Raw genomic sequence first — 11926 nt, 5'->3', positions numbered from 1 at the left:
AAGTGCTTAGAAGCCTTTGGGCGAAAGGGACAATGAAATACATTTCTTTACAAGAAATGTAAAGCTTTAAATTAAATTACATTATTTCATGTTAGTATTTCTTGGGAGAAGATGCTGCTCAAGGCACTGTTTACTACACATGAGGCAGAATTTGGTTTGGATGATGAGTCACCTAATCTTCAAAATAAATTTTACAACTAACTGGAAATCCTTTGCAGCCTCTTCACTAGCATTTTTGTTTTCTGAGGATTGAATGTAACACCTGTAGTTTGTTTTTTCCTGCCAAAGATTGGCTGCACCATCCCCTTTTTTTGGCTGGAGCTCTCCAGAGCTCACAGTCCTCTGTACTGATTATTTGGTGCTACCTCACAGACCAGTCTAACAACAGAACAGATGATTTTATCTCCTCATACAAGCCTGCACCCTGCTTTACAGGTCTGTCACTTCAGCATCACAGCCAGCTTCACTTTAACATTTAATAGTTAATTTATAAATCACTTCTATTGAAATTTTATTTTTCAAAGTTTTGGTCTGACACGTTTCCTTCTTGGCTTGAGGAATATGCACTTCATAAATATTTTCTTCTGGCATCAACTCTGCACTTTAATCCATAGTTCCTGCTTTAAGAAACCTGAATTCTTTACCCTTAAAATGCATCCTCAGAGTAAGAGAAGCTGAAGTTCTACAGGCACCAGCAGAGCAGCTTCCTCCAAGGAGGGCACCATAAACTCTTGGAGAGGTCCCAGCTGCAGAGGCAGAGCAAGGTGTCTCTGACAGAGCTGTGTCTGACCCAAGTTCCACCAGGTGTAGGAAGGGGAGCAGCTGTGAGATGGTATTTTAGGAAAAAATGGAACTTGAAATCTTGGGAGGAGTCAGGAAGTCCTGGTCTGGGATCACATAATAACAAATGGTGAAAAATAACATTTTTCTAGAAGAAAATTTTGAATTTGCAGTGATGGTTATTTAAGCTGTTCCCTGGCATGCAGGCAGTGTGACTTGCAACACCTTCAGTGAATTGCTCATCAATCCTGTAAAGGAGACATATTTCCCACATGATTATGACAAAGAGTTCCCAATAATTTATGTGTTGGAGAAAACCCTTAGCTTAATTCACAGATAAGATGAAAATGCTAAGTTCAGCCAGTAAATTGTTCATTCATTTCTTGGAACAGCAGCTTCTGTGTGGGAAAAGAAACACAAAAGAAATGCAAGTCCCAGAGAGGGAGTCTGGTCCTTTAAGTGCAGTGCTCTCCAGTAAGTAATGTAAACCTAGAAGTTTTATAGAGAATAAATCAATTATTTAATTCAAGCTGCTGACATGTTTGACAGTTAAAAATACCAACCTACTCACTGAAATGATACAGTAAGGAATCAAAACACTCACAAGGCACTGTCCTCATGTAAACAAACAGCTCTTCCACTCTTCCTGGTTCCAGAGCACCAGCCCTTCCTCCCAGACAGCCCTGGATGAAACCCATGTGCTTCCTGAGGCTTTGGGTCCTTTGGAGGAGCCCCACTCCTGTGGGGGTGTCTGACAGAGGGACAGCCCCACTTTGAGAGATGTGGCCTCGTGTGGTGTTTGCTGCAGCAGCAGCTGCTAAATATTTGATTATCTCAAAGGAAAATCTCTGAGCAGCTGGGTCTGGCACTGTGCTATGGGCTCAGAAATGCAAATCTCTCACTCAGGAGATATTTTATCAGTTTCTCAGGGATGGCTACATTCAATAAACTGGGTGGAACCATCACTCCCAGTCACAGTGCTGTGGTGGCAGCCCGGGCTTCCATAGCTGGGAAGGAGTGCAGTGCCTGGAAGGTAAAGCTACATGTATCTCTGGGAGGGTGACCAGATTAATAGATTAATAAATTCCTCAAAGTTTAGAAATTGAATTGCTTTTGTGGGTATTAACAGGACTGACCTTTTTCCATAATATGATAGTCCTATTTCTCTTCTTACCATCTTTGTTTTCTATTCATGGGAGTTGTACTGGATGAATAGAACCAGGACCAGAGGGAAGAAAGTGTTCAAGTTCTTTTGGTTTAATTAAAGGTTTTCTCTTGGTCTGCCTGCCTTTCCTTACAGGACAGAGATCAGCTGTTTGGTTAGGAGCTGGTCTGACACTCTCCACCCAGGGAGGCAATGTTACAGTGTACTGTACTCCCATCTCTGCTAGAAACATGAAGAAAACCAAATTTTATTTGTGCTTATGTCTGATACAATCCAGAGTAAGAGTATATTTTTGTTTTCCCCTTATAGTTCTCTTGATCACTGTCATTTCATAGAAATTGACTTTGAATGTTGGAAAACATCTTTTTCCAGGACTTAGAATGAATCATGGAGTCATCATTATCATCTGCCATTGTTGCCCATTTTGGTGACCACTCAACCTCATTTACCACCAAACTGCTCTTTTTTTGTCTGCTTGTTGCTTTTCCTAAAGTTTAGGAGCTCACGGTGACCCTAACATATGTGTGACAGACAGCAGATGTTCTCAGTAACTCTTTAGATGTTCAGGACATGTTGAACTCAAGGATCACACTGTGATCCTTGCATGCCTTGCATTTCTGTATTAATTTATGGTGACATTCACACCAATTTCTCTAACCTACTGTATGAGGTGCAGAACAAGTTAATTGGATGTAGGATCTTGGCAGTGCCTTTTTAGCCATGTCAGCAAATCCTGCTGAAATCAGGTTTATTGGCAGGGTGCTTGAGCAGCTCCTGAGGAAACATACACATGCTAAGGTCCATTTTCACTAAATATTCCCATTCTGAGAGACAACAAACACCCCATAGCATGGAGGCTGCTGTCCCAGCTCCAGGTGACCATAAAGGAGCAGTTCAGCCTCATAAATGAGGCGATACCGGTTCCATTATCTCACTCTGATATGATTGCCTCTGCTGTGGTGTGGCTGTGTAAACAGGCACGCCCTGCACGGGCACAGGACCTGGAGAAGCAGCACTGCACTTTTATCTGCAAGCCTTTGCCAAATGAGATATGGCCAGGAATTGGAGCACTTCCTGAATTTAACCAACTCCTCTAATGAAGTGATTTTACAGAAGAGAGAACAGGGAAATTGATGCAATTAGCAACTGCAATTTTTGGCTATGTGCCCAGAAAAAAACGTGAACCAACAGCCAGATGAATAATTTCTATCCAGGTAAATTCAGAGCACCTATGGTTGCTCTTTTCAAACACGTCCAGAAAGTGAGTTGTACCTCTGTGGCAGGGTATGACCTCAACTAGTGTCCCCAAAGAGGACAGAGGTGGCACACAGCTGACCCTGAGCTCTGATGCTCCAGGCACGTCATTTTCTGTGCTGTGCTACATACCAGCTTCTTCCCTCCTGTGTCCTTTTCCTTTTCGGCTTTATTTTCAAATTAACTGCATCTACCTTTGAGACTCCAAGCCATCCAGTGGCACAGGAAATGCCAGGCAGAGAGGAGATTTCTCTGCACAGCTGCTGCCCCTGCTGCCTCTCTCTAGGTGAGAGCCAGGCTGTGTGTGCGACACGTGGCAGTATCCACGTCACTCCTTCTCAGCAAACAGAAGGATAATACACCTTCCAAAAGCATGCAGTAAGCATGTCCCTCTTCCTCTGATTATCAGATGCACTCTTTAGTGGAGAGCATGTGGCTGGTTCTCAGCTGCTCAGCTGTGGCTCACGTTTTTATGTTGTTGTTTGGGGTTATTTCTCCTGCTTTGAGTTAAACTGAGAATGAGGTTTGGTGAGATGTCTGCAGCCCTGGCCTGCTCCCAGCCATACACCACACACTCCCATCAACATCCTGGTTGCCAGCTCTTATGCTAGTTGGGCCTCTCAGCAACCCTCTTCACCTTTTTAAGCAGCTGGGTTAGTTCTCTGCTGGCTCAGAGGGCAGGCCTGGTTCACCAAGGGCTTGGGAAACCACTGGCAGCAGCAAGAGCACGCTGCCAGGAGCAGGGAAGTGAGGATGGGAGAGCTTTGGGCACAGCAGGTACAGCCACGAGCTAATGCCAAATAGCAGTGGTGGCACTGCACTGCTGCTCCCAGCTGTGTTCCCTGCCCTTTCCCCTGCACGGGATCTGGCAGTGGAGTGGCTCCAGGGTGAGTTGATCCAGCTGGCTGATACGGCTGAAAACTCCTCTTTTTTTATGGCATGGTTGGTTTGCTCCTGTTGTCAGCCAGATGAACAGATTCTCCCTGTGGCTGCACAGCCACTAAATGCAACATAGGGAAAGCAGTGCAAATGGGAAACAGAGACAGCTTGTGCATAGCCCAGCTGCAATACCAAACTGCAGCCTAAAGAGCAGCCACGCCTATCCAGCCACCCTGCTGCCCTGCCAGAGTCAGATCAGATAGTTTGCTGCCCTACCTGTGCTCTTCTGCTCTAATGAACATCTTTTCAGTACAGGAAGTGTATTTTTATCTGCCTTGTTCAGTGTGAGTAGTACTGCACTCCAGCAGGCAATTCCAACCTTGGCTGATTTGTGGACTAGTGGAGAGGCTGGCAGGACTAAATCTATTGACTTCCATTCCTTTGTGGCTTTTGTGGGCCTTGGAAGTTACTCACAGTGGCAACAACTATAGAGTGAAATGTACTGCACAGCAGAACTGCTGAGAATCACACAGGACTCACCAGACTGGCAATAGTCTTTTGACACCTTTTTTCTCCTCTCATTTCTTTTTATTTCCTATTGAGGATAATAAAATCAGAGCAGATTATGGAGAGTGAAGCTAGTGAACAAAAATGGAAACTTTGAGCTAAAACCTTTTCAGTTCAGTTTCCTAATGGACAGCACAGAACAAAGGACTGAGCCAGGACTTCCCATTGTCTCTCTTTTTGGGAGATAAGCAGTAACATCCTTTCCCAGAAGGGCAAGAGCCACAAAGATAAGTTTGTATAGGGGCTGCACTGGTTAGCTGTGCCTTCTCTTGGCTTGCAGATGCTCCTTTTGGAAAAGCTGTGGCTCCTGTCTCCATCATTGCAGAAGGCTGTAGTTTGGTACAAGGGGGTTTCAGTGGCAATACTGGCTTGCAGTGAAATGCAGCCTCCTTCCTTTTATACCTCTTCTCCCATTCTCTCTCCTGGCTTTATTCCCAGATCTGATTCACAGCCCAGCCCCGTAAAGTGAGTCAGTACAATTGTCAGGGTGAAAGGCTGCAAGGAGAGGAGTGGGAATGAGGGAGATGGCAAAGGAAACAGCAGGGGGGATCTGCTTAAGCTGCCAAGCCCTTACTTTTCACCATCCCAGACTTCAACACTGTCTTGTTTAGTACATCCATAGTCTGGCCCAGCCTCTTCAGCTAAAATTGTCTCTAGTTTATTTACACACCTTCTGGTCCCTATCTTGCTGATGACTGAGAGGAATTGCTGCTGAAGACATCATATGTTTTTCTCTTAAGAACAGAGATAAATGAATCATTTTCCTTTCACATGCTTTGCTAAAAGATAATGAAACCTTTGAATGAAGAGGGGAACAACATATTAACATATAATTAAAAGTAATCATGGAGTCATCCACTGGGGACCTCATAATGTACCTTGTTAAGTGGGGTCTGGGATGGCTGGCATGTGTGGGAAAAACAGGGCAATAGTTCTCAAAGGAAAAGCTTAACCAAGGTCAGTCCATTTCACCAGCTAGATTCCTGAACAACATTCCCAGGAGAAAAGTACTTGAATGCCTGATTCAGTAGTGATGTGCTCTTGTACACCAGTCCTAAAGCAGTAGAGGTTAACAACACTCAGAATGTCAGCCCTGGCCCCTGAGATAAAACACTGTCATGATGAAAGGAGCAATTCTCTGGTGTCCTTCTGCCTGCAGAATCTGTATAAGCTGGACTGCACTCAAGGAGCCTTAGTGCAATCATCTGAGTTAAGAACTGGGTCTTTTGCTGATAAAAGCCCTCATTCAGGTGTAGCTATACACACATAGGCATGAGGAGTGTGTATTTAGCATCACTAACATACAGCAAAAAACCATATTCTGGTATAGACAAGCCCTTAGGATCAAAATACATTAATATCTCATGGTGTTGATTTAATTACAGGCCTCCACAGAGTGCCCATCACTGCAATTCTTCAGTAGCCTTTAAACAACAACAAAACAATGGCATTTTCCAGCTAAAGAATGGGCTCTAACATTCAGAGCATCAAGTGACATTTCTGTCTAGATCAAAACCCAGGGAAGGAAATTCCTTGCTGGATGGAGTCCCAGGCATCACTGGTAGTGTGCCCATGGCAGACAGCTGGTTCTTGCTAATCCTCTCTATCCAAAAAGAGGGCAGTAGCAATCTTTGAGGGTTGGACCTTATCACTGTGGTGTGAAATGCCACATGCAGGTCAGTGGCTACTTGTTCCAACCCACCTCACTACATTTGGGTGCAAAAACGTAATTATCTCAGTATTGATTACTTTAAGAGAATAGTCCAGTCCCTTGGCTTAAGTGGTCATGTCAGGAAGGGGCTGATCCTGGTTAGGACTCCCAAATCCCACAGAAATAAGTAAGAGTATCCAATATTATCTGCTTTGATGAGAATAATGCTTACTTAGAGGCAAGTAATCCAACGCACAACAAAATATCTAACAATTTTCATCTTTCCAACTGTCATCTAAGAGACAGGAGAAAAATCCTTCAGAAGGGCTGGAAAGTCATGGAGATCCAAAGAAGAAAAATCGTTATAACCATATGTGAAAGAAACAAGATGTTAGCTTTGGGATCACATTCACTGCTCCAAATTTTCAGTTAATTTTATTTTTTGAAAGGGCTTGTTTTCCTCAACTTGTAAAATATATTACAGGGAAAAACAAGTGTTTTGAAAGGAAGTAGGTTTTTTTTATTCCTCAGTGATACAGCACAAGATGTTCCCTTCTAATGTGTTGCAGGAGTTGGTTTGATGATTCCTCCTGACACCTCAAAGATCCAAGACTACAAAGAAGTAGTGAAAGGATTAAATAAATCACTTGGTCACTGTGGAAAATCATAGCCAGGGAGTCAGAGCACTGGGAGCCTGAGGTTTCCATGGCTGTTTTATGAGACAGAGAATTTCATCTTGTCACCCATCTAGAATTGCAGGATTGTTTTTTCTCTTCTTTAATCAAATGAGCTCATGGACAACAATTCACCAGTCTCACTTCTAGAAGTGTGGAAGCCACTTGGTTGTCACAAATCCTCAGACAAAGGTAAAGAAAAGCTTTGAGAAAAGTTTCAGCTGTCCCTATTTAGAATGGAGGCTGCTCAACATCTAAAGAACTGAGTTCTTAGTTGTCAAGGGATATAGTAAAATCTTAAATAATCTGCAGACTGTTAGAGGCACTGGCTGGGAAGTTATTGAATGTTCAAGGATTTCCAGTACCCTGTTTCCTAGGTGCTGTTAAAGAAAACACAACCTTTAATTCCACAGCAACTGGTCTCCCCCTGTGATACCATTATGTGTACATGGCTGGACACAGAAAATGTGCCAGCTCCTACCTGACACCATATTGCTGCACACTGCAGCATGTAAATGAGTCTCTGTGTGTTGACACAAGTCACCTTTCTTCAGTGTCACTTTATTTAAACAAGCATACTCTGTGTGTTTATCTGTGGGTAGAAGAAACCACCTTCCCAGCCAGGCCCTTTTCCTTCTCACACCATGAACAGCCAGGAGCCCTGGCAAGGTGGGGGAGCCTGAAGGGGTTTCCAGAGAGCTGTCAGGGAAGGATAGGCACTGGGGCTGCTCCCTGGCTCCCTCCCAAGCTTTCTGTCTGCCTGCAGACTGCTTGCTTTCATTGCTGGGTGCCTCTGATTCCCTCATGGATCAAACATCCCTTCCTGGGAGCTGGGTGCAGCCAGTGCTCAGAGACACGCCAAGCCCATCCCATGGTGTGCACGTTTCCATCCTCATGGCTTTGGCTGGTGCCAGACCATTGCTCACATTGCCTGACTGTCCTGTCACCTCTGGGAACAGCCTCCTGTCACCTCTGGGAACAGCCATGTCTGGCAGCCAAACATTTCCTCACACACTGGTGAGCTCAGGGCTGCTCCAAACCCCTGTCACAGGAGCTGGCACGTCCCTTGGAACAGCCTGCTGCCCACCCACACTACAAAGGCCAATCTGCACTACAAACCAAACCACCCTGCCTGCAACATTGCAGCCACTTTGCACTGTTTAGCCCTGTCAGGGATGCAGAAAGGAGCTGGAGGCTCTGCAAGGCAGGAGGGTGCTGGCCCTGCCAAGCCACAGCTCAGCTCAGCAGGACTTCAAGCAAACTGGGCACTCAGGAGATTTTCTTCTGAAACTTCCCTTCTTTTTTATGTAGCTGCTGCTTCCTGGACTCATCCTGTTTGAGCTGTTTCAGTTGGTTTCAGACAATGGGATTGGATGTGCCACTGGTAATGTCAGCTCAGCAGATGGCAGGCCAGCAGCTGGGGAAGGGGGAAAGCACAGCCAGGATCACCTTTTTGCTCTGCCACTCTTTCACATCATTATGGGCAGGTTGCTCAACCTTTCCCATTTTCTAGTAAAGCAGACATATGCCTGGAAGATTTTTCCAAGTCCTCAACAGAAGCAAGTCCACAGAGTGAATTGCAGGGATCACTCCTGAATGTTTATTGCTGAGATTTAAAAACAAAAGCAAAAAAACAAAAACCAAAACACTTTACTACAACATCCAGCATTTCAAGGCTGTCCTTAACAGAGACCCAGCCAAAACCACGTCTCCAGTACTGTGAGGGTGGGCAGTGCTAGCATAATTCCACAGTCATTCACTTCTGTCTGTTCACCTGGATTAATAAAAAATGTTTTGTTCAACTGTTTCCTTTCCTGCTTTTATAGGAAATTTTGGCCTCATCAGTGTTTTTCTAAATATACATGACCAAATCCAGTTAAGGATGAAAATGCTCAGTTTGTGTGTGTGAACAACACCCAGCAGAGCTGCCCAAAGGAAGGTTTGCTGCTCTGTCACTGTGTAAGGATCATTGACAGCACATAGTCAATGGGAGGTAAAAGTCAATTTTGTAAATTCCCTTTCTGTTAACAAACCATGCACAATTACTCAGTTTGTCTAACCTTGAATTCCTCCTGGTTTCTGGGGAGATTATGTCCCAAATTCCTTGAACTATTTAATGATTGCTATTGTATTTTATTTTGGTTGTGTGAACATGAAGTAGGGCGGACTTGTAATACACCAGGGACTGTGTAGAGCAGCAGCTGTTACACTTTCAAAGAGCATTACTGAGCTTTTTATAGTTGGCTGCAGTTGACATCACAGCTAAATAGAGTCTTGTTCTAAAATATATTCCACCCAGCCTATGCAACCTGAAATCTAGGCATTGCTGGGAGGAGAGAGGGTCACAGGAAGCAGTGCAATACCTAAAAGCCTGGGGATGTGTTTGTTTGTTTTTTCTGCATCCATTAGAAATGCTCTTGAATATTTTTTTCCAGGAAGAGCAGAAGCCTCTGGAGAAGAATGACAGAGTGAAACCTCTCAGGATCAGCAATCAAAGCTGGCCCAGGTCAGCAGTGACCAACAGCTGTAATAGCTCACTGTAGGTAGATCTCAGTGCCTCATGGATGAGCGTCCAAACCAAAAGAGGCCAAATGCTTCTGCACTGGTGTCACCAGGATGCTGCTGGAACCTGGCTAAAAGCTCCTGTGCAGTAAAAATCACTGGAGAGGAGCATCACACACCCAGCCACCTTTCTGAACTGGACCAGCAGCTTCCAGAGCTTTTGGGAGAGAGCCCTGCACTGTACTCACTCTCAAGAAAAGCTGAGTTAGTTGGAACAAAGCTGAAGCTTATCCAGGACTCAAGTCTAGCCCCCAAAATGTCTAAATCCACACTGTCCTTGTGTGTGTCTGGGTATCTCTACTACTCAATAGCTGGACATACTCCATGTGAATGGCCTGGGCTTCCTGGGGCACTTTCACAGCTTTACATGCACTGCACCTCCGCTCTGAGTCTGGGACTGAGGACTCTTTGGTTTTCAGCAGTGGTTTTTTCTGGGATCCTACATGATCTCATGGGGAAATGTTAATATCTTACTCTCTTTGCCTGACTTCTGTTTAATCTTACAGGGATCCACTGTCCTGGCCAGAAGTCCCTCTAGGGGGCCAAGGCAGGGATATCCAGCCTACCTTCACCAGCAGACAGTGCAAAATGGGAGGAGATGGTGCATCACCAGTCTGAGAGCCTTCCCTGGGTGTTGGTTAGATGGCCTGCCAAAAACATCACAGGTGATTTACTGACACAAGCCCTTTCACAACTTGGCACTGCTTGCTGTTTGTGGGGTGTGATGGCACAATTCCTCCTGAGAACTGCACAGACACAATCTCCTCTCTGCTGCAAAATGCATTATCCTCAGAGCCATTGAATCAGCATGCCCCCAGCACAGCAGCCAGGACTGACCAGCACTGCCTTCCCCTCCAAAATGTCAAACCAATTCCTGCTTCAGCATAGGACACCAGCAGCCACACCAGTCTCCCAGCCAGCCCCAGGGTTGTTACTGTCCTCTTTATGTTATGCTCCCCTTCCTGTTCATATCAGTGTACAATTAACAACTCCCAAATGGCTCAAACTCCACCTAGAGAAAGAAAAATTGCCTTTATCCAAACTATGGCTATTCTGCAAGTGCTCCAAAGAGCACTTCATCACTCCTTTTTTCACAATTCATGATTTTTATATGCCTACATGGAGAAAACCAGCAACCTGGACCCACAGATCTGGAGAGGATTTCACAGGAATGGCTCTCCTTTTGTTGTGAAAAAAAAAAAAAAAAAAAAAAAAGTGAATAAGTCTTTACTTTTGTGTGATGTGGTTGATGGTTTCTCCAGCTGCTGAAAACATGGGCCAGAGTTTGAGAAGTGTGGACAGGGAAAGAATTCACTCAGACCTGGAATGAATGACCTGGTCTTTTACAGCTCTTTGTGCTGTGCACATTTTACATAGTCCTAAGTAAAATTCCCACCTGAAAACAGCTTTTGCACTTTGGTTAGACAAAGACAAAGGAATCTGGTGAAGCTGCACTGCTTCAAGATTACATAAAGGCCTGGAGAGCAGGAAGCAGGCAGCAATCCAGCTCTGGAACAGGTATCTTCTAGGAACAGCCCTGTGTGTCTTGGCCAGGGTGCCATGCACCTGCTCTTCAGCAATGGGGTCACAGGCAGTGACAGTGGCCTTTGATGGGTGTGTTTGGACAGCCCAGACTTGGTCACACACTGTTAATGGCAGCTTGCTGCTGTGGAAATCTGAAATGCAAAAACTTGTTTGGAATAAAGGAGGTCAGGTTGAGTAGATGGGGAAAGAGTGCAACATTCAGGGAGGATTTGCTTGGCTGGACACCTGTGTGGCTCTTAAGAATTATCCTGGTCCCTAAAGCAGGAGTCTGCTCCATGCAGCCAGAGGAAAGATCACCATTTGGCTGAAGAGATGCAAAATCAAGCTCTGTGAGCAGGTAGGATCAGTCCTTGTTCTGTCAGGATTTTTAGTGGCAGCAGGTTCCTTTTTTATCCTGAACTACTGTGTATATGCCAGGACCCTTGGTGCAGTAGTTGGTAAAAATACAAAGCACAGAGGAAGGAGAGTTTAACCAAGTGAGATTAATCAAAGAAAACTCATTATCTTCTCCCTTCTGCCCTTATCCTGGCAAAATTTGAGAGAAATAAAGTCGTTTTGAAATGCCAGAAAACCAGGAACACTGCTATGCTGGCACTGACCAGGACACACATGATGTAAAACAGTCAGGTGATGCTGTGACAGATGTGATATCCTGCCCAGCTCTGCAATCTTCAGCCACTGTCATAAACATTTTGTCTACAGCCATATTTCAGGCATTGTCAGTGAGTGACAAAAGAGGCCAGCAGCAGTGGAACTGCAAATAGAAACCTACACCGTGACACTGCTGCACCTTTTTTGATCACTCAGACCTGCAGCAAACCCTCAGCATTCCTTTAAACCTTCTCTTAC

This window comes from Melospiza georgiana, chromosome 3 (genome assembly GCF_028018845.1).
Source record: "Melospiza georgiana isolate bMelGeo1 chromosome 3, bMelGeo1.pri, whole genome shotgun sequence".
Lineage (NCBI taxonomy): Eukaryota > Metazoa > Chordata > Aves > Passeriformes > Passerellidae > Melospiza > Melospiza georgiana.
This window is presented reverse-complemented; position numbering follows the sequence as displayed.